Genomic DNA, 24,601 nt, shown 5'->3' on the forward strand with positions numbered 1-24,601 from the left:
ACTGCTGTTCTTCCGCATGGGGTAGAGGTGAGCTGCAGTTGGGTTAAGTTTCTCTTAAAAGATAGGCTGATACTTCGTCAAGTTCAGGCAATTCAGTTCCACTAGGTATGGAAAGGATGCACTGGAACATGCAGAAGGTGAGAACTACAGTGGCAACTTTTCCCAAGGTCATACATCTAGGAAAGGAGGGATTTCAAGTTCAAACCTAGGCCACTGAGTGCATCCTAATTCCCAGTATGAACTTAATTCAAGTATTGGAATCTAGTCAAGAATACCACTTTGTGGCTGAAATGTTTTCTTTGGCTATAGGCCTTCCTATATTTATTTCTTCCATTTTTAAAACTCTTACCTATTTGAGTCTAAACACCACACTCTACTTAGAATGATTTCTTCTCTTGGGATGAGATGTTCATAGAAAATTGGTTTCAAGCCTAGTTTTCTAGCCAAGCCATTATGATGGCTTTTAGGCCTTAAGACTATGCCTCACTCTGTTTGTGGCTGTTATAAACAGTATGAGCAATAACAATAAAAATAGCACCTTGTACCTTTGGTGACACCCCATAACCCAAACACCACTAACTATGCATGAAACCAGACACAGCCCACCTGACATATAATAACCTGCAAATAGGCCTAATTAGCTCCATTTCACAGATGAGAAAGTAGTGTTTTAGGGAGGACAGACAGCTAGGCACTTAGCAACTGAGATCTGAATACAGATTTTTCCTCCAGAATTCCTATACTTTCTATTCCTTCAGTCTGCTTTTACTGAAGACAGCCCATAGGGTCAATTGGTTTTTCTTTCAAAACTTATATTGGAAATTATGCCCTGGAGTTTGTATCATAGAACAGGTTGAGGTAGCTCTTGAGAGTTGGAGAGATCTCTGGGATTTTTGGGAAGGTGTCTGTGCTTTGTGCTACAAGATAAGGGTGATCCTTTTTACATGTAAGTGTTACCAGCCCTCCAAGTAGGGCCCCAAATATGTACTCTACTGCCAATGTATGCCCTATATTTCTCCCCTGAGTTTTAAGTCTTGCCCTTAAGTTTTTATAACAGTTGGAGCATAACTCATTCAAACTTGCAAAGCCCTGTGTTTTTGATTTGTGCTATCCATTTACGATACCAGAAATTATCCTTTAGCTTATTTTTTTTTCTTGAGAAATTTCTTCATCTTCTCATCTTTCAACATTAAAAAAAAACAAAACTGTCCCATTTAACTATTTTCCTTAAATAAGGGGAAAAATGTGGGTTTTAAGTGATAGCCAGAAAAAGCAAAATGTCAAGTTAAATGTTAGCTCTGGATGATATATAGTTGTTATTTGGAAGCAAGGAAGACTTTAAAAAAAAAAGAGACTTCTTTCCTTTTTTTACCCAAACTCTTCTTATGATCTAGATGAATATTTGACTTGCCATTCAAGGATTCCTGCTATGAACAGGTTTAGTTTGTGAGAATTTAACTCTTGAAATTGAATCACAAACACTTGTGTGGACAGAGTAGCTATTTTGTGCACAGCACCATGGTAGATCTTTCAGAAAAACTGAGCACTCCGTTTTTAAGGGGATAATGGTAGGAAGTACATAAGTCAGGATCTAAGAATGGCAAACTGGACTGCAGGGACTCAGAGGATATCAAATGAGAGAGGGGCAGGAAATGATTCCTAGAGGAGGTAACATTTGAGGAGGGCCTTGAATAGTTGGCATGATTTTAATAAAGGGGAAATGGGTGGTTTATAAACAGCGGAAACTGTAGGAGCAAAGGCAAGGAGGCTGGAAAGCATTAAGAATACCTGGGGAAGAGCAAGTCTTTCAGTTTGGTTGACAAAAGACTTAAGTTCAAAAAACAATAGAAGATCAAATAAAACCATAAGAATGTGGGAGAAAAGAAATAATAAAAAAGTTGAAATCAATGAAATAGAAATCAAACATATACTGGAAGGGAATACCAAAGCCAAATACTGATTCCTTGAAGAGATTAACAAATATGACAAATCCTGCATAGAATTATTGGGAAAAATAGCCAGTATCAGCACTGAAAGGGGATATCACTGTCAATTTTATTGACATTAAAAATATGAAGAAATTTTATTAATAACATTATGATTATAAAGTTGAAATTTTAGGTAATTTCTTTTAAAAATACAACTTGTCAAAACTGCATGGGAAGAAATAGAATATCTGAGTAGTACCAAATATTAAAGACAATGATTCTATATTTAAAATCTTACCACCAAAAGAAGCAATCCCCAAATCCAAAAACCAACTGGAAGAAAAAACCTGCAGCCCCAGATGACTTCTCAGTGAACTTTACTGAAGATTTGAAGAAAAATTATCATTAGTCATACAGAAACTATTCCACAGAATAGAAAAAGAGGGAACATTTTATTTTATGAGGCCAGTGTAACCTTGGTATTAGTACCCAACAAAGTCATTACATGAAAGGAAAATTTCATAAATGTTGATGTAAATTATCCTACTGAACTGAAAGTTAAATGAAATGACCAAGTAACAAATGACATGACCAAGTTGTGCTTATTCCAAAAAAGCAAGTTTGGACTAATATTTGGATACCAATTGTAAAGTTTTTCTGGCGAGATAAACACAACACCAGGCAATGTTATTTACTGCATTAATAGGATAAAGGAGAAACATAAATGTAATTTCAATAAATGCAGAAAAAACATTTGATAAATGCAACATCCATCCATGTAAAAAAAAAATGCTTTTTTTGCAAACTCAGATTAGGAGAGGATTTTTTTAATTTAATAAGAAGCAGCTATAAGAAAACTATAATCAACATCATATTTAATGGTAAAATGTTGAAAGCTTTCTTTATGATATAAAAGATAAGACAAAATTGCTTATTACTCTCACTTCTATTCCATAATGTTCTGGACATCCTAAGTATAAGAATTACAAAGAAACAAATAAAAGCACTTTTATTCACAGGCACCATAATTATGCATGTAAAAAAAATTTCCAGTGAATTCATATATAAACAATTAGGTTAATAAATGAATTTAGCCAGATCGCTAGTCAGTATTTTAAAAATGAATCAAAGTTCTACGTGCCAGTAACACACATTTACAAAATGAAATTTTGAAAACAATATCCTTTACGATGGCATTAAAAAACCCAAAATATCTAGAAGGAAATCTAACAATATCTAGAAGGAAAACCCAAAATATCTAGTACAAGACCCAATTTAAATAAAAGATTTAAAACATAATTAAATGTGGAATAAACAAAACCTTGGAAAAAAAAAAAGAAATAGCTATCAACAATGGAGTGGATAAATAGTGAAATATTCATGCAATGAAATGCTATATGGCAATGAGAAGGACCAAGCTATTGCTTCATGTAACAACATAATTCAATACCCCCAAAACAGCACTGAAAGAATTCAGACACAAAAGAACACAAACAATATGATTCTGTTTATATGTGTGTATTCCAAAAATAGACATAAATAATGAATAATAGGGTGCCTGGTTGGCTCAGTTTTCACATGTCTGCTTTTGGCTCAGGTCATGATCCCAGGGTCCTGGGATTGAGCCCCACATTGGTCTCCCTGCTTGGCGGGAAGCCTGCTTCTCCCTCTCCCACTCCCCCTGCTTGTGTTTCCTTTTTTGCTGTGTCTTGTCAAATAAATGAATAAAATCTTTTTAAAAAAAATTTATTTATCAGAGAGAGAGAGGGAGAGAGCGAGCAGAGGCAGAGGGAGAAGCAGGCTCCTTGCTGAGCAAGGAGCCCGATGTGGGACTTGATCCCAGGACGCTGGGATCATGACCTGAGCCTAAGGCAGCTGCTTAACCAACTGAGCCACCCAGGCGTCCCAATGAATAAAATCTTTTAAAAAAAGATTAAAAAATAATGAATAATGTTAGATGTCTGGACAGTGTATAATCTGGAGGAATGCGGGGTTATGGAGGCTGGGTGGGGGCATGAAGGAATCTTCTGGAGTACGAGTAGTATTCTGCTTTATGATCTGGTTTGCTTGGGTCCAGGTGTGTTTACTTTGTCATAATTCATCATGCTGAGAACCTATGATTTGGCTAATTTCTTTGTATAATATACTTTAAGTAAAAAGTTCATTTAAATGTAAAGGAAGAAAAACTCAACAGTAGAAAAACCCAAATAATCTTATTAAAAATTGAGCAAAGGATTTGAATAGGTATTTTCCCAATGAAAACGTACAAATGGCTAATAAGGATATGAAAAGATATTCCAAGAGGAAATGCAAATTGAACCCTCAATTTGATATGACTTATCCTCCTCTAGGAGGGCTTAAAAAAAAAAAAAGACAGTAACTAACAAGTGTTGGGGAAGATGTGGAAAATCGTACTCTCATATTGATGGTGGAAATGTAAAATGGTTCAGTCCACTTTGGAAGACCATTTGGAAGTTCTTCAAAATGTTAAATGTAGGATTACTGTATGACTCAGCTGTTCTCCTCCTAGGTGTACACCCAACCATACTGAAAACATATGTAAAAACCTGTACACAAATGCTCATACACCATTATTAATAATAGCCAAAAAACTAAAAAGAAATCCAAACGTCCATTATCCTATATGAATAAACAAAATATGATATGCGCACACAGTGGAGCATTATTTAGCCATGAAAAGAAGTGAAGTACTGATACATGCTATAACCTGGGTGAACCTTGAAAACATTGTGCTAAATGATTCCATTTATATGAAATGTCCAATATAGGTATGTCTGTAGAAATAGCAAGTAGATTAGTGGTTGTTAAGAGATGGGGGAGAGGAGAAAAAGGAATGACTGCTGATGGGTGCAGGGCTTTTGGGTGGTAAAAATACTGTGGAATTAGATAGTGGTGTTTGTTGCACAAATCACTGAATAGCACACTGTCAAAGGATAAATTTTATGGCACATGTAATGTATATAAGTAAAGCTGTTATTCAGAAATAAAGATATTCCAAAGGAAAGGATCAATGACTTTGATTACTTAAAAACTGAAAATATAAACAGAACTATAATCAGGAGATGTATTTCTAAGGTTAATAGTAGTTAGAGACTTAATATTCTTAATATAAAAGAAGATACATTTATCAATGTGGAATAAAAGCTTGGGGAAAAAATGTACCAAGATGTTGACACTAATTCTGAATGCGTTGATTATAAAGAAATTTTTCCTCTTTTTTTTTTTCTTTCCAAATTTTTATATTTTCAATAATATGCATTCATTAAACAGGAATGATCAGGAATTATTGGGAAAAACAGCAGTACGTTCATTGAAAAAAGCTTAAAGCCATATAGTTTCTTCTTTCTGATTTTCTTTTTCTGAACAGAGAAGGCTCCAAAGAGGAGACGGCTAGAATATTTATTTATGGTTAGAAGAGAAGGTTAGGTTATTTACGAAATTGATAATTTGGCTCTGCTGCTCTGAGTTTCCCATCTGTGAAACGGGACCATGATACTAGCCTGCATAGGGTTGTGGAGAATATTAAAATGAATTAAGGCATGGGAAAGTCCTGGTACATAATAAATGCTCACAGAATTCTTTGCTTCTCTATCCAGTCCCTTTCAGTCTGGAAATTGAGTTTTACCTATGAAAAAGAGGTGGTACCTTTGAGCAAGGTTAGAGAAGGAATGTAAGAAGTTTACTTCAGGCAGTCTTAGCTCAGAATACATATAGGTGGCATGTGGAAAGACTTTAAAAGCATCTTTGAAAGGAGAAACCAGTAGAGAAAAAATAGCGACTGCTAGTAGGCCTGTGGCATAATAAATGACCTAGGGACCTGGCTTTCTGGCTGTTGGGCCTTTGGCAAGTCACTTGTCTTTTCTGGCTCTCACTATTCTCATTTGGCAAACGAAGAGATTGGACCAAGAGTCCTGCTTTAAAAGTTCTACCAAGTTTTGAGGGTAGGTGACTGGCAATTTGGAGTCTCAAAGGGCCTGCCTGCACAGTCTGAATTGACATGACATTCTTGCAAAGTTTAAATCTTTGCTTTGTTTGCTCCATTTTGGCCAGCCCTGCCCAGGCCAGCAGCCCCTGCATTCTCCCTTGTTGGTGCTCAGGTTCCCAGTCTATTGTTTATTTAGGGATCGCAATTTCCTTACTGGCGTGCGCCTCCGCCAGCAGGGTTGAGAAGTCAACCACAGGCCTCATGTGAACTTCCCCTTTCAAGTTTCAGTAATGACAGTGTACTGGCTGTCACATGCCTCATCCCTAAGGCATGGTCCAGTTTCCACATCCATCAGGCTGTGCTGGTGACTTGGGGTGGCCTGAATTCCTCTGCCGCCTGTTGCTTTTTCCATGAGACAAACTGGTTGCGCATAGAAGGATTTGTGGTATGTTTTGGAGATCTCAAGAATGAGGCTCCAAACCAGGGTTGTTGAAGGCATTGTGGGGATGGTTTAAAAGGAATGGGAAGAGCAAGTTTAGGTTGTTAGAGTCTAGTGAAAAGAGCTTCCTCACCTGATCTTTTCTTAAAGAGCACTGGAAGAGAATAGAGGTGTCAGATGTCCACCTTTTCATTACTTTTTGAAATGCTGTCACTGTTTTTGCGAAGTAGTCTTTCTCTGAATCTCTGGGAATTCAAACTCTCTTTGTATTTATATGTACATGTGAAAAATGACTTTGACCAAGCCTTAGGGAGGGTGGGGCTGCACACAGTACACACTGAGGGGCTACCCTTTCACTCGGAAACACTTTCTGAAATTTCTTCCTCCCTGTCCTCTCTTCCCAACCTCTAAACTATTTTCTTTTGACCTTGCTCTGTGATCTTTAAAGGCTAATCCTACTGTGTGGAAGAAAGGATCAAAATAACCTAGCTGCTAGGTGGCACACCTTCTCTGAAGCCAGTTCTCCTGAGGTTTTCCTGGAGACAGCAAGGTCCTACTGTGTGACTTCCTCTCTTCTACATATGGAGGCAACCATTCCAGTGTATTAAAGGTGTTAAAAAGTGACTGCATTTCTGGTCAAGTGGAGCGTTTACAGGGCATGAAAGTTATCTAAGTATTTGTTTGCTGACAAGGAACCTCAAGAAGAAGTTGAGCCATCTTGGGCCTAGAAAGTTACTGCAAAAAAGGGAAAATCTTTGGCAAGTTATTTACCTTCTAAAAATCTCCTGACCTATAAAATGAGTAAAATAAGTACTTAATTCATAGGGTTATAGGGAAGATTAAATGATATTTTCTAGCACAGTGTTTGCATTGGTAATCAATACACATTAGCTGTTGTTGTTATTAACTGCATTTTTAATGCTGGAATGGGGAAGCATTGCTTCTGTCCTATACTATTCTTTTCTATATTTTCAGATAATGCAAATATGTTTGTATCTTCAACATAAACAAGGGAGAAAACATAGGTCTAAAAAAGAAATCTTTTGATGAGGCTTCATTCCCCCCGAGGAGTTTACAAATAAATATAGATTTTTTTGATCACCTGTATTCTGAAAGGAAATGTCCTTGGGTGACACCAAATCATGTACTTTTTATTCACTCCCTAGATGAATCTGATGCACCTAGTCCACAGACTGGCACTGGGGAGCTTCTGCTTTAGTGTGTTACACAGGCAAATGGAATTGATTTTGGATTAGCCAGTGCTCCCTTCTGTGCATTGGAAATGTAGAAAACTATCAGTATTAACTGAAGCAACTTTCTACGAAGGGCCAATAGTTAGCTGAGAGGCACAGGTGCAACTACACTGGTTGTTAAAATATTGAAATATTTCTGTGGTTATCTCAAATCCCCAGACTATCCTCCCCTACTCCAGCAACTAAGGAGTTAACCCCTGGCCTCTCAGGGACTTCCCAGACCTGGTTCCATTGTTCTGGTGGTATCTATTCTGGTTGGTTCTTGTCCAGTGCTGTACTGGTTGTTGAGTGACTCAGCAATCACCCTGATTCTATGGGATTTAAAGTATGCTCAAATATTTTCTGACTCTCTTCCTTTCTTGAAACATTACTCTTTTATTTTTTGTGACCTTTTCATGATCTCCATCAATTTTACACCTCTTTGTTTTGGTGATTCCTGTGCTGTTTTCTCTATACTCCTTTCTTAACTGTGTCTGAGAATTCCTTCACCACTAGGCTGATGATCTATCATCTCTACTGTCTCAACTCCCATTTTGGCTTCTGTTTTTATTATTAACTTTTCAAAGGTCATCTGTTTGCCTTCTTTTGACCAGCTTATAAGCAACTCCTAGCTTGATTCTGAAGAGTGCTTATCATTCAGCCCCTTCTTTTTTCCCCAACTCTTCTGCAACAAAAAGTGATATACACTTTTCAATTAGTCCTGTCTTCTTACTCCTCTTCATACATAATTCATACGTATTATCTTATTCTTTCAACTTATATTAATTAAAGATTATGTGCTAGATACCATGCTGAGTAAGTACTCTTGACTTTGTATGTGTTATTATTTCTGGCTGGAAAGAATGTCATCTTCCCTATGATAATCTTATTTTTATTCATCTTGAGACCCTGTATTAGACCCCTGTGCTTTCTGGAGATTGACTACTCTATGGTCGTCTTACCCATTGCTGACTTCTCTTTGTAGATTTGTAGACAATTGTATCTAATTGTATTTTGGTGTTACCTTTCATGCTATTACTTCTGTGGCTTACTCTTGTGATTGCAAGTGGCTGAAACCCTGCTATTGTATTTTGGTATTCTGGGGGAGTGTGTGGTTCAGATATAGCTATACCTAGCTGGTCAAATGGTGCTGTAAGGACCCAGTCATTCAGGCAGATTCTTTCTCTATTTTTTTAAGATCTTATTTATTTATTTGACAGAGAGACACAACGAGAGAGGGAACACAAGCAGGAGGAGTGGGAGAGGGAGAAGCAGGCTTCCTGCTGAGCAGGGAGCCTGATGTGGGGCTCAGTCCCACGACTCTGAGATCATGATGTGAGCCGAAGATAGACTCTTAATGACTGGGACACTCAGGTGCCCTCTCATTCAGGCACATTCTTTAGTCATAGTATCAAAGAAGGCCATAACCAGCCATAGGCCCATCTTTTCCATATCATTCATAATATCAAAAGGAGAAACATAGGGTCAGAAAAGGAGAGGCCTCTGAATTTATGTTAGTCCCCTAAAAGAACTCTTGATTGGCCTTGATGGTAAGGAATTCACTGCAGATCAATCTGCATCCAGAGAATCCATGGTTCTTGCCAAAGAGCAGGGGCACACAGGAAAACCCCACTAAAACCACAGGCAACTGGAGAGATGTAGTTCCCAAAAAGAAAAGAAGCTGAGCAGACAAATAAAAAAGCAATTGATAAATTCTACAGCTAGAAATGGGAAGAAGGTAATATTTGTAGAGCACCTGCTGTGTGTTGACTATTATTCTAGAAGGCATACGTGTTCTCATTCATGTAATTCTTATAACAACCTGAGGTTATAGGGTTAGCAACCTAAGGAACATGTTCACATAGATGGGGTAGACTAAAAGTGGAAGCTACTGTCTTCTACATGGTCACCTCACAGAACTGGGGAATGGGTGGGAATGTACTGTACTGTTCTTGGCTAATAATAATAATGATAGTACTCTTTTTTACTCTTCTGGGGGAGGTTCCATGACAGGTACTTTGTATGCAACATATGCATGCATATATTGTGATTTTCATGACATGCTTTTGAGCATAGTCTTATTTCAGAGAGCCTCAGCATTTTGCCCAAAGACGTAAATGCCTGAACCAGGTTTTACATCCAGGTTTGTGACTCTCGAAGGGTCAGGAAGATTGTTTTATCTTCAGGTGTTTTTTTCTTTCTTTCTTTTTTTTTCCCCCCGACTTGAATCTATTAACAACAACAACAACAAATTCATGTATGGAGACCAAAACCTCAGGTTGTGTAGTGTCCTGAAAGAAACATACCTTCTGTCCATGGGTCATTAGCAATGTGCACAGAGACAGGATGATTGGAAGGATGCATTCCTGAGGCATGGGCTTCATGAAAAATGAGTCAGAAGTAGGCAAATGAAGCCATGGAAAGAAACACTGAAGCACCCTAGTTGCTTTGAATTTGACTTGATTCTGTGCTTTTACATTTTGACATAAAGAATTAGGTACCATATGAACAAAAATCAATACATTCACCAAAAAGCAGCATGTCCTCTGTCATCTTCTCATCTAGGTCACCATCTTTTTACAGTTTGATAAGGCCCAAGAAGTTGAGTCCTAATTTTTTTTTTTTTTGTTTTTAGTTTTTCCTTTTAACATGCTTTAGGCCCATGTCGACTTCTTTCTGGAGTGCTTGGTTTGGGCTTACAAAAATCGCGGTTAATCCCACACAGTAAACCCTTCCAAAATCAGGGCGTTCCTCAGATAGCCTAAGACCAAGAGAAGCTCAGTTATATTTGCAACTAAAACTAGATGAGTTTTAAAAGTTAAGCCTTCAGAATCCTCTATGGGATCCAGTAATAATAGTCCAGAATTTTATTCTGAATAAAGTGTAATTAGGTTGGAATGTTCCCTGAACATTAGATCTCGGCTTCTTCCTTAAACCAAATTTGCCCTAAGTGCCCTGATCAATGTCCGTAGACCAATACATGATCATGGTGAGTTCCAAGCTCTGTAAAAACTGCTTGTATTTTCTTCTCAGCCTGATATTAATGAAACCAGTAATTCTTACTGTATTTGGGAAAAAAATCACATTATGACACTTAGCAATAAGATAGTTTTTCTTTTTGGACTAAATGATACTGCTTTTTTGATGGTCCACCTACTCATCATTTCAGTGTTCACAGTTCCTAGAGAGGAATTGAAATCTTTTTCTTGCTATTTAAGGGGAACATAATGTTCAGTAAATACAAAAAGGGTAATAAAGGCATCTGGACTGGAAAAGATGCTCCAGAAAATTTACTCCTAGGGTTGGTGTACACTTGGGCCAAGATGATTAGCTCTTGAGAGTAGGTTAGTGTTTTTTCTAAATGTACTTGGCTTGCAAAGTTGTCTTGGTCTCTTCTGCACTGGTCAGTCTTCTCCCTCATGTATGCTGTACACCTGTAGTCATTTAAAATGCCCACATCACCTGAGAACCTTGTGAAAATGCAGATTCAGTTTCAGTAGGTCTGGGTTGGGGCTTGAGATTCTGCATTTCTAAAACTCTCTCCAGTGATATTTGTGCCGCTGGTCTGTGGACCACACTTGGAGTAACAGTGATCTACATTGTACTCCATGTTAGAGAAAGAAGGGTACCCATGAATCTTGTTGAGATGTACCTACTATCTCACATACCTGGCTATGTGACTGATATCCTATAGATGCTCAGTACGTATTTGTTGAATGAATGAGAAAACTCCCTGCGCCTAAGTTTACTATCAACTGTAGCAGACATGTCTTAGATCACCTCAGAAATTAGTAAAGAAAAAAAAAAGGATAAAGCAGAGATATACTTATTTCAGTCCTCCCTCTGACTTTTATTTTCATTGCTGTAGTCCAGCACCTGTACTAATACTTACGGCTGGTTTAAGAATCAGCAGGTGGATCTGTAGGCTGGATGGCTACTAGGGATTCAATTCCAGTAGTTTATTTATTAATTGCCCATCAAATAACTTTTATGTCTTTTGAATGATAAATGTAAAATAGTCTTGAGTATGAATCTTTAAGTAGGAGTGATGATCTGTAATTGATGTATAAAATTTTTACAAGTATTATTTTATGAATGTGTGGAAAGAAATGATTTGAAGAGACTTTCTTTTTTTTTTTTAAGATTTTATTTATTTATTTGATAGAGAGGGACACAGTGAGAGAGGGAACATAAACAGAGGGAGTGGGAGAGGGAGAAGCAGGCTTCCTGCTGAGCAGGGAGCCCCATGCAGGGCTCCATCCCAGGACCCTGACATCATGACTGAGCTGAAGGCAGAAGCTTTATGACTGAGCCACCCTGGTGCCCCTGAAGAGACTCTTAATCTCACAAAACAAACTGAGGGTTGCTGGAGGGAGGGAGGGTAGGGAGAGGATGGTTGGGTTACGGACATTAGGAAGGGTATGTGATATCGTGAGTGCTGTGAAATGTGTATGCCTGACGATTCATAGACCTGTACCCCTGGGGCAAATAATACATTATATGTTAATAAAATAATTAATGAAGTATAAAAAATGATTATTTAATTATTATTATTTTAAAAGATTTTATTTATTTGACAGAGAGAGACCACAAGTAAGCAGAGAGGTAGGCAGAGAGAGGGGGAAGCAGGCTCCCTGCCGAGCAGAGAGCCCCATGCAGGGCTCAATCCCAGGACCCCGAGACCACGACCTGAGCAGAAGGCAGAGGCTTAAGCCTCTGCCCAGGCACCCCCAAAAAGAAATGATTTAAAAGATATTTGATTCAGATATTTTTTTCTAACTAATGAGGAATGAGCAAACACATTTCATCTGTTTTTTTCCTTCCTGAAACTTTATGTCCCACATTCTTACAGTCCTTAATGAAAATATGGTATAAAACAAAACAATTTAATGGTTGACCTATCTCAAGACAATTTGAAAAATGTTACCTGAGACATGGAGTGGTAGGTTCTGAGGGCATGGGGGTGTATGTTATTTCACTGCTCTGAGCTCAGAGAAGGCTCTCAGTAAACCACTTTGAGTTATAGAAGCCAACAAGGTGATCTAGATATTTAAGCACCTAATTATTTTAAATGGAGGGTAATAATGGTAAGTTTCCCCTTGAAAAATCCTAATCACTGTTTGGGGTCTTCACTTTAGTATATAACCCTGAGCTTAATGTGGTCATTAAAGTCTTTTTCTTTTTCTTTCTTTCTTTTTTTTTTTTTTAAGACTTGACTTCTAGAGGAATAATACTGGGAAAAATGAAATTAAATAGAATACTTTGCTTTAGGACTTCCCCAGAGTCATTAATGCTAATGTGCATAGGGAATCCCCAGTAAGCATTTCTCAGATTTATTTGACCTTGAAATGCCCTTTTCACCAAGCTTTTGTGTTCTGTGGATTTTGGGAAAAGCTATTGTATATTGAATTTCACTTTCTCCATCTCCAAGGAAGGCCCACAATGATCTGCTTTGAGAGTTTATTTCTGAAACATAATCAAAATGAATACTTGAAAGTCAGAATATACATTATTTTGAGGTATCAGTGGTAAGTAAAATGTGAAGATGTTTAGATGAAGAAAATTCTGGTGATTGGAGGTAAATATTGCTCTGCCTTTTGGAACTTCACTTTTTTTTTTTTTTAAGATTTTATTTATTTATTTGACAGAGAGAGATCACAGTAGACAGAGAGGCAGGCAGAGAGAGAGAGAGAGGGAAGCAGGCTCCCTGCTGAGCAGAGAGCCCGATGTAGGACTCGATCCCAGGACCCTGAGACCATGACCTGAGCCGAAGACAGCGGCCTAACCCACTGAGCCACCCAGGCGCCCTGGAACTTCACTTTTCAGGATGTTACAGCATTATGTCTTCACTTCAGATCAGTGCTTAGAGTTCTTGAGATCTGCAGTGAGCCTTGGTTTTTAAGGGCAACATCTATATACCGCATTGCACCACATTAGGAACTGTGAGGCAGTTTCCTTCCATAGTTCTCCTTAAATATAGAAGTTTAGAGTAATTAATCTTAGTTTTTGAGATTTGAAAAAAAAGGGAAAAGATGAAATTTCTTCTCCCTGGATTCCTCAGACTGAGGCAATAGAGCATCTGTGACCAGGGCAGTCATTTTATTTACCTTTATATTTCATACCAGACTTCCTAATGTCTTTCTCTGCCTCAGCATTTTGAGTATCTTCTTGGGCACAGTCAATACACCATCTGATATATCTATGTATTTTGTATCTCTAGAGCTTCATGATACTCTCCTATCTCCTTTTCTCTCTGCTTAAAGTTTCATGTATGAGTTCTGTTGTCCTTAAAGTTCACTTCTTAAATAACAGAAACAAATCAGGATAGGAAAAGAATAAGTAATTATTAAAGTGACTTCACAACAACCCCCCTTTCTTTCTTTCTTTTTAGAATTTTGGGATACTTGTGGCTCAAGGGAAAACAAAGCTTGTGAGGAAAGAGAGAAGTTGATTGATTTAAGGAAATTAGTTAAAGTTAAAAATATTATTTTTAAAATGTGTTTCACTGTTTGGTGAAATTTTAACTCATATGCATATAGGTTAATTTTTTTATGTTATGAAATTTCTATCTTGACCCTGTTCTGATCTTTCTTTAGCAGTATGTAATTTTTTAAAGTACAGTAAAAAGCTCCTTCTAACCCAGTTAGAAGCTGGTGATTGTGGTTATTGCTAACGAAAGCCTCAGGATTTGACTGAGGGGAAAGCTGAAGATACACGCCTACCCACCCACCCCCACCTCTGCCTATGTGATTGAGACCTGAAATTCTAAGTGTATCAAAAATTAAGGTGTAAGACACAAGGACCACAAAGTGTATTGTATACACAAACATCTTTATTGGTATATATGTGTGTATACATATATACATATGAATATGCTCACTTTAGACTTGGGTCTGAAATCCCAGAAGATTTTGTATTAGAATAGAGCGAATGTAGACCCTGCCTTTACACTTAACTTACAGTTAAACTCTTGTAAGATTGTACTTAGATCTTTGTAAATGCTGAAAGATTTTATCTCAAAAAGCGGAAATCTCTGTCATATTAGAGTTTTAATTGATAACTGTCTTTTATATGTTTTAAAGTAGTAATATAATCTTAAGGCTTTCATTGGGATAGATAAAAGTGTTAATAGTGAGTATATCTGGGTGACAGGATTATCACAATTATCTGCATAGCTTTTTAAAAAATTATTAACATATAATGTATTATTTGTTTCAGGGATACAGGTCTTTGATTCATCAGTCTTACACAATTCACAGCACTCACCATAGCACATACCCTCCCCAATGTCTATAACCCAGCCGCCCCCTCCCTCCCACCCCTCGCCCCTCCAGCAGCCCTCAGTTTGTTTACTGAGATGAAGAGTCTCTTATGGTTTGTCTCCCTCTCTGGTTTCTTCTTGTTTCATTTTTTCCCTCCCTGCCTCTCAAATTGCTCATATCAGAGAGATCACATGATAATTGTCTTTTTCTGATTGACTCATTTTGCTTAGCATAATACCCTCTAGTTCCATCCATGTCATTGTAAATGGCAAGATTTCATTTTTTGATGACCGCATAGTATTTCATTGTATATAAATACCATGTCTTCTTTATCCATTCATCTGTTGATGGACATCTAGGCTCTTTCCACAGTTTGGCCATTGTGGACATTGCTGCTATAAACATTGGGGTGGACATGCTCCTTCAGATCACTACATTTGTATCTTTAGGGTAAATAGCCAATAGTGTGATTGCTGGGTTGTAGGGTAGCTCTATTTTCAGCTTTTTGAGGAAGCTCCATACTGTTTTCTAGAGTGGCTGCTCTAGCTTGCATTCTCACTAACAGTGTAGGAGAGGTCCCCTTTCTCCGTATCCTCGCCAACACTTGTCGTTTCCTGACTGGTTAATTTTAACCATTCTGACTGGTGTGAGGTGGTACCTCACTGTAGTTTTGATTTGTGTTTCCCTGATGCTGAGTGCTGTTGAGCACTTTTTCATGTGTCCATTGGCCATTTGGATGTCTTCTTTGCAGAAACGTCTGTTCATGTCTTCTGCCCATTTCTTGATTGTATTGTTTGTTCTTTGGGTGTTGAGTCTGATAAGTTCTTTCTGGATTTTGGATACTAGCCCTTTATCTGATATGTCATTTGCAAATATCTCCTCTTATTCTGTTGGTTGTCTTTTGGTTTTGTTCCCTGTTTCTTTTGCTGTACAAAAGCTTTTGATCTTGATGAGGTTCCAGTAGTTCATTTTTGCCCTTGTTTCCCTTGACTTCGGCGATGTTTCTTGGAAAAAGTTGTTGCAACTGAGGTCGAAGAGGTTGCTGCCTGTGTTCTCCTCACGGATTTTGGTGGGTTCCTGTCTCACATTGAGGTCTTTCATCCATTTTGAGTCTGTTTTTGTGTGTGGTATAGAATATGGTCCAGTTTCATTCTTCAGCGTGTGGCTGTCCAATTCTCTCAGCACCATTTTTTGAAGAGACTTTTTTCCACTGGACTTTCTTTCCTGCTTTGTTGAAGATTAGCTACTATAGAGTTGCGGGTCGATTTCTGGGCTCTCTGTTCTATTCCATTGATCTATGTGTCTGTTTTTGTGCCAGTACCATTCTATCTTGATGATTATAGCTTTGTGTTAGAGTTTGAAGTGTGGAATTGTGATGCTGCCAGCTTTGGTTTTCATTTTCAATGTTCCTCTAGCTGTTCAGGGTCTTCTGCTTCCATATAAATTTTAGGATTATTTGTTCCATTTCTTTGAAAAAAATTGATGGTATTTTGATAGGGATTGCATTAAATGTGTAGATTTCTCTAGGTAGCATAGACATTTTCACAATATTTGTTCTTCTAATCCATGAGCATAGAACATTTTTCCATTTCTTTGTGTCTTCCTCAATTTCTTTCATGAGTACTTATAGTTCTTTGAGTACAGATTCTTTGCCTCTTTGGTTAGGTTTATTCCTAGGTATCTTATGGTTTTGGGTGCAATTGTGAATGGGATCAACTCCTTAATTTCTCTTTCTTCTGTGTTGTTGTTGGTGTATAGAAATACAACTGATTTCTGTGCATTGATTTTTATATCTGAACACTTTACTAAATTCCTGTATAAGTTCTAGCAATTTTGGGGTTGGGTCTTTTGGGTTTTCCACATAAAGTATCATATCATCTGCAAAGAATGAGTTTGACTTCTTTGCCAATTCGGATGCCTTTTTATTTCTTTTTGTTGTGTGATGCTGAGGCTAGGACTTCTGTACTATGTTGTATAGCAGTGGTGATAATGGACAGTCCCACCATGTTCCTGACCTTAGGGGGAAAGCTGTCAGTTTTTTCCCATTGAGAATATTTACTGTGGGTTTTTCATAGATGGCTTTTATGATATTGAGGTATGTACCCTCTATCTCTACACTGTGAAGAGTTTTGATCAAGAAAGGATGCTGTACTTTGTCAAATGCTTTTTCAGCATCTAGTGAGAGCATCATATGATTATCATTCTTTATTTTATTAATATATTGTATCACATTGATTGGTATGCGGATGTTGAACCAAACTTGCAGCCCAGGAATAAATCCCACGTGGTCGTGGTGAATAATCCTTGTAATTACTGTTGGATCCTATTGGCTGTTATTTTGGTGAGAATTTTTGCATCCACATTCATAAAGGATATTCATCTGTAATTCTCCTTTTTGATGGGGTCTTTGTCTGGTGTTGGGAGCAAGATAATGCTGGTCTCATAAAATGAGTCTGAAAGTTTTCTTTCCATTTCTATTTTTTGGAATAGTTTCAGGAGAATAGGTATTATTTCTTCTTTAAATGTTTGGTAGAATTCCCCTGGGAATCCATCTAGCCTTGGGCTCTTTTTTTTGCCCGGGGTGGGGGGGGGCGGAGATTTTTGATGACTGCTTCAATCTCCTTACTGGTTATGGGTCTGTTCAGGTTTTCTATTTCTTCCTGGTGCAGTTTTGTAGTTTATATGTCTCTAGGAATGCATCCATTTCTTCCAGATTATCAAATTACTATATGTCTCTAGGAATGCATCCATTTCTTCCAGATTATCATAATATGTTCTTATACTTGTTTGTATTTCTTAGGTGTTTGTTGTGATCTCTCCTCTTTCATTTATGATTTTATTAATTTGGGTCTTTTTTCTTTTTGATAAATCTGGCCGGGGGTTTACCAGTCTTTTTCATTCTTTCAAAGAACCAGCTCCTAGTTTCGTTGATACGTTCTACTGTTCTTTTGGTTTCTATTTCCTTGATTTCTGCTCTGATCTTTGTTATTTCTCTTCTTCTGCTGGGTTTAGGCTTTCTTTGCTGTTCTTTCTCCAGATCCTTTAGGTGTAGGGTCAGGTTGTGTATTTGATTCCTTTCTTGTTTCTTGAGAAGTGTTTGTATTGCTATATATATTCCTCTCAGGAACATCTTGTCTCAAAGAGTTTGAACTGTTGTGTTTTCATTTTTATTTGTTTTCATGAATTTTTTCAATTCTTTAATTTTTTGGTTGACACATTCATTCTTTAGTAGGATGCTCTTTAGCCTCCATGTATTTGAGTTCTTTCCAACTTTTCTTTTGTGATTGAGTTCTAGTTTCAGAGCATTGTAGTCTGAAAATATGCAGGGAATGACCCCAGTCTTTTGGTTTTGGTTGAGACCTGCTTTGTGACCCAGGATGTGATCTATTCTGGAGAATGTTCCATGTGCACTAGAGAAGAATGTGTATTCTGTTTCTCTGAGAGGAAATGTTCTGAATATATCTGTGATGTCCATCTGGTCCAGTGTGTCATTTAAGGCCCTTATTTCCTTGTTGATCTTTTGCTTAGATGATCTGTCCATTTCAGTGGGGGGTTGTTAAAGTCCCCTACTATTACTGTATTATTGTTGATGTGTTTCTTTGGTTTTGTTATTAATTGATTTATATAATTGGTTGCTCCCATGTTAGGGACATAGATATTTAAAATAGTTAGATGTTCTTGTTGGACAGACCGTTTAACTGGGATTGCCACCCCAGTTTTCTTTTGATGCCCATTAGCATGGTAAGTTGTTTTCCACCCCTCATTTTTAATCTGGAGGTGTCTTTGGGTCTAAAATGAGTTTCTTACAGACAGCATATTGATGGGTCTTGTTGTTGTTGTTGTTGTTGTTGTTTTTAATCTATTCTGATACCCTGTGTCTTTTAAATGGGCATTTATAGCCCATGTACATTCAGGGTAACTATTGAAAGATTTGAATTTAGTGCCATTGTATTGCCTGTAAGATGACTGTTACTGAATATTGCTTTGGTTCCTTTGTAGTCTGTTACTTTTAGGCTCTCTCTTTTCTTAGAGGACCACTTTCAAGATTTTCTGTAGGGCTCTTTGGTGTTGGCAAATTCTTTTAGTTTGTTTGTTTGTTTGTTTTGTTTTGCCCTGGAAGCTTTTTAATTTCTCCTATTTTCAGTGACAGCCTACCTGGAGATAGTATTCTTGGCTGTTTTTCTCATATAGTGCTCTGAATATATCATGCCAGTCCTTTCTCACCTGCTGGGTCTCTGTGGATAGGTCTGCTGCCAATCTAATATTTCTACCATTATATGTTATAGACCTCTTGTTCCAAACTGCTTTCAGGATTTTCTGTTTGTCACTAGAGGGTATCATGCTTAGTGAAATAAGTCAATTGGAGAAAGACAACTATCATATGATCTCCCTGATATGAGGAAGTGGAGATGCAACATGGGAGGTTAGTAGGGTAGGGGAAGAATAAATGAAACAAGATGGGATCGTGAGGGAGAAAAACCATACGTGACTCTTAATGTCACAAAACAAACTGAGGGTTGCTGGGGGGAGGAGGGTCAGGAGAGGGGTGTGGGTTTATGGACATTGGGGAGGGTATGTGCTATGGTGAGTGCTGTGAAGTGTGTAAATCTGGCGATTCATAGACCTGTACCCCTGGGGATAAAAATACATTATGTGTTTATAAAATAAATAAATTAATTAAAAAAAAATAAGTTTTACTATTAGATGACGGGTGTTGACCTATTTTTATTGACGTTGAGGTGGATTTGGATTCTCTGTGCCTCCTGAATTTTGATGCTTGTTCCCTTCACTGAATTATGGCAATTCTCTGCTATAATTTGGTCCAATATACCTCCCTGCTCTCTTTTTCTTCTTCTGGGATCCCAACTATTCTAATATTGTTTTGTCTTATGGTATCACTTATCTTTCGAATTCTCCCCTCCTGGTCCAGTAGTTGTTTATCTCTCTTTTTCTCAGCTTCTTTATTCTCTATCTTTGGTCTTCCATATCCCTAATTCTCTCTTCTGCCTCCTTTATCCTCATAATAAGAGCCTCCAGTTTTTATTGCATCTCATTAATAGCTTTTTTTATTTCAACTTGGCTAGATTTTAGTTCTTTTATTTCTGCAGAAAGGGATTTTATTTCTCCAGAAAGGGATTCTCTGGTATCTTCCATGCTTTTTTTGGGTCCAGCTAGCACCTTGATAATTGTCATTCTGATCTGTAGTTCTGACATCTTACTAATGTCCGTACTGATTAGGTCCCTAGCCATTGGTACTGCTTCTTGTTCTTTTTTTCTGAGGTGAGTTTTTCCACCTTGCTATTTTATCCAGATAAGAATAGGTGAATGAGAGAATAAAATACTAAAAGGGTAACAATGATTCCAGATAAAGATACACTAGTCAGTTCAGAAGAGACCAGAAACTAGGGAGAGAAGAAAGGAGGATTAAAAAAAACACCGGTGAATAGAACAGAGCCACACACCTGATACTGGGTGGATTTCGGTCTGTTAGAAGAAATTGTCTCCCATAATCTTACAGAAAGGAAATCTCTCATATATATGTGTGTGTGTGTGTGTGTGTGTGTTTATACACACACAAAAAACATGGTAAACATGATGAAGGGATGGAATATGATGGTGGAGATGAAATTTAAAAGGAGTTAAAAAAAAGATTTTATTTATTTATTTGATAGAGATCACAAGTAGGCAGAGAGGGAGGCGGGGGGTGGGAAGCAGGGTCCCTGCTGAGTAGAGAGCCCAATGCGGGGCTTGATCCCTGGACCCTGAGATCATGACCTGAGCCGAAGGCAGATGCTCAACCCATTGAACCACCCAGGCATCCCTAAAAGGAGTTTAAAAAAGGAAGTGATAAGTTAAAAAGTTGGTTGAAAAAGGAAAAAGAAAAAAAGAGGAATGAATGTGGTCAAGCTGGATACTAGAACAAAACCATGCACTAGATTTAGGTATAATTTGATCTGTTAGAAGAAACTGTATCCCAAAATTTTAAAGGAAGAAAAACCTGTATGTACACAGAAAATAAGTTTATGTACAATGAAGGGATAGAATATGACTATAACAATTAAAATTAAAAAAAATTTTCAAATGGTTTTGATAAGGTAAAATAGTTTAAGAAGATTAAAATAGAAAAGAGGAAAAACTTAAAAAATAGAATTAGAAAAAAATAAGATTAAAAAAAATTAACTTTGAAAGACTAAATAATCATGGGAAAAAAGCTGTGAGTTCTATGTATTCCATTCTCCTAGCTCTGGAGTTCCACAGTTTTCACTGACCAGTGAACTTGGTCTTGGCTGGGTGTTCTTGCTAATCTTGTGGAGGTGAGGCCCATTGCCATGATTCCAAATATCTTTGCCTGGGGCAGAATTGCACTGCCCTTGCTGGAGGCCGGGCTAAGTAATATGCTTCAGTTTGCTCTCATAGCTTTTGTTCCCTGAACACTTTCTGGAGAGCGTTGGAGGATTTAAACAAAAATGGCAGCCTCCCAATCTCTGACCTGGAAGAGCTGAGCACTTGTTGTCCCACTCCTTAGTACACCCTCAGAGAAAAGTTATCAGTCCCTCCTGTCTTCCTGTCTCCAGCCATCTCTAAGCTCACCCAGCCTGTGACCAAGCATTTCTATCTCTAGTGCATGGCTCTGTTTGGAGTCTCCAAACCCAGCAGATTCCTGCAATGTGCTCCCTCTGCTACTCTTCCCAGGGGAGGAAGGAGAGGTCTCCCCAGATATGCTACTTGTGGGGTCCCTGCTTGAAAAGCAGTGGTCCAACTTGCTTCGGATCATGGTTTAAGGTATCCCTGAGCTGAGAGCCCACTTCTCAGCTCTCTCTCTACCTCGATCTTCCCAGTTCTGACACCTGGAATCTCTATTGCAGACACCCCTGGTCTTTCTGTGACCCTGTGGGTCCTGAGACCACACTGTCCCTGCGAGGGGGTCCACCCCTCACTCAACCTCTGGATTGACGTCCCTTAGTGGAGCACACTTCTAAAAGTTTTAACTTTGTGCTCCATTGCTCTCCCACTTGCCAGGAGCTGGCCCCTCCCCCTGCGGACTCTCTTCCCATATATCACTTTGGATTCACTTCTCTGCATGTCCTGCCTTCCAGAATGTGGTCTGTTTTCTGTTTCTAGAATTGCTCCTCTTCTTCTCTTCAATTTCCTGTTGAGTTTGTAGGTGTTCAGAATTGTTTAATAATATCTAGCTTAACTCCTGGGACCAGATGAAATTTAGGTCTCCTACTCCTGTGCTGTCTTTCCCCCCCCACCCCCACATAGCTTTTTAAGTTTCCTATAGTGAGTGTGTCTTTTTTGTTGTTGTTGTTAGATTTTATTTATTTGATAGAGAGTATGCACAAGCAGGGGAAGCAGCAGGCAGAGGCAGAAGGAGAGGGAGAAGCCTCTGCAGGGAGCCCAATGTTGGGCTCGATCCCAGGATCCTGGGATCATCACCTAAGAAGAAGGCAGATGATTGACTGGTTGAGTCACCCAAGCATCCTATAGTGTGCATGTCTTAATTTGATAGTAAAAAAAAGATGATTTAAAATGACTGCCATTTATTTAAGAGGCTCTTACGAATGTTTAGAAGTTCTTTTTCTGCATACTTTTTATTATGGCTGCTCTTTTTATCTACAGAGTTCTCATAGCTCAGAGCTCAAAAGAGTAACTAAAGATGCCTCCATACATTTGTCCTTTTTTTGGCTGCTATAACAAATACCACTTCTGGGTGGCTTCAAAAACAGAAATGCATTTTCTCACAGTTCTGGAGGTTGGAAGTCCCAGATCAGGGTGAGAGCGAGTTTGGGTTCTGGTGAGAGCTCTTTTCCTGACTTGCAGATTGCCACCTCCTTGCTGTGTCATCACATGGTCAAGAGCAAGAGAGAATAAAGTCTAGTGTCTCTTCTTATGAGGGCTTCATCCTCATGACCCCATGTAACCCTGATCACTCCTAAAAGCCTCATCTCCAAATACCATCTCATTTCCATCACATTAGGGGTTAGAGCTTCAACATAGGAATTTTAGAGGCATAAAAACATTTAGTCTGGATACTGGCAGACTAAACTGGCAGTATACAGGATTTCTAGAAATTGCTCCTAGAATAGAAAAAGACTGGCAGGCTGTACTTAAAACATGAGTGATGTTTATATCTTGATAGTAGGATTAGAGGGGATTTTCTCCATTTTTTAGGAATTTAAGATGCATTACTTTTATACCTGAAAAAAATAACAGTAAATATTATTTTTGAAGGAAAATGAAGTGCTAGAGACTATAACCTTCCATAGTAATCTTGCAGATTTCAGAATTTTTTATTTCATCTTTTTGGGGTTTCCTCAGAATTAATGAAAACGTCTTCAATACTTGGAGCACTTGAATGTTCACATGTAATGGCACTCAATAATAAATTGTTTCTCCTCATTTTCCTTCATTTAATGATGATGACAATGATAAATCATAATATTAATGATGATTATATTGCCCTGTGAACCATGCCATCAAATAGAGTATAGAATATAGGAAATATATGCCATAGAATATAGGAAATTAAAATGGAACATATCCACAAAATTTAAGACAGATGATTTTTTAGAAAGTATTTCCTATGAGTTAGGTTTAAGTGGAATAGGCCATTCATTGTCTTTAGTTTTGGAACTTTTTATTTAGTCTTCTAGATTTTTTTAAAAAAAGATTTTATTTATTTATTTGACAGAGAGAGAATAGTCTTTTAGATTCTTGATAATGAATTGGTTAAAAAAATGAGTTAGTAGTTTGTTTTTAGTTAGCATTCAATTACAAATGTACTATCAGCTCTTTGGATTTTTATAATAAAAGGGTAGGTATAGAGTGTCAGGGAGCAAACTTACATTCAAACTTTCATTGTTTTAGTTCAAAGACTGGTTGGAGTTTAACATCTCAGGTCAGGGATAGGTTTTCTCCCCTATAAGAACTCTCTTTCTTCTCTTATTTTCTTTTTTTTTTTAAAAGATTATTTATTTATTTATTTATTTGACAGACAGAGATCACAAGTAGGCAGAGAGGCAGGCAGAGGGAGAGGAGGAACCAGGTTCCCTGCCAAGCAGAGAGCCTGATGTGGGCCTCGATCCCAGAACTCTGGGATCATGACCTGAGCCAAAGGCAGAGGCTTTAACCCCCTGAGCCACCCAGGCGCCTTCTTCTCTTCTTTTCAAGGCATCATTTCTTTCTGTGCTCTATCTTGTGTGTAACGTCTGTCATTTCCTTAAAAAAATCTCTATGATTGTTTTTTTTTCCCCCTCTCAATCCCACATTTGAGTGTAATATTTCTAGTTTTTTCAACTCTGTAAGTCATGTGGATTAGAAATGCCTGGAAGGTAGAAATGTTTTTTTGTCACGAAGGGAGCTGCTTGCAAAATAAATCATGACATTGTGATATTTTATTTTCACTTGCTATAAATTTTCTATATTTAGTGTATCAGTCATACTAAATCAGGATTCAGTTATTTAATTTCATTGATGTCTGTATTCTAGATAAGAGTCCTTTTCCTCAGTAGATTTTAATTTCCTTGTCTCTTAGAGTCCAATTACAAGTGTGCCTTATAAAACCAGGCACAGAGTACACATATGAACAAAGTTTTTTGTTTCTAAGTAGACTAGAAATTGTATGCTGGAGAACTATATCTGAAATTACAAATTTGTCCACTTAAGTGGTGTTTTTTTTTTTTTTTTTTTAATTTTATTTATTTATCAGAGAGAGAGGGGGAGAGAGCAAGCACAGGCAGACAGAATGGCAGGCAGAGGCAGAGGGAGAAGCACGCTCCCTGCTGAGCAAG

At 37.8% G+C, this 24,601-nt stretch overlaps 1 protein-coding gene across 10 annotated transcripts in view; it reads left to right on the top strand.

Annotated features, from left to right (window-relative positions):
* The window catches only part of ERC2 (ELKS/RAB6-interacting/CAST family member 2), a 916,980-nt gene that overhangs the window by 285,257 nt on the left and 607,122 nt on the right, over positions 1 to 24,601 (top strand). The window lies entirely within an intron of this gene.

Source organism: Neovison vison, chromosome 6 (genome assembly GCF_020171115.1).
Source record: "Neovison vison isolate M4711 chromosome 6, ASM_NN_V1, whole genome shotgun sequence".
Lineage (NCBI taxonomy): Eukaryota > Metazoa > Chordata > Mammalia > Carnivora > Mustelidae > Neogale > Neogale vison.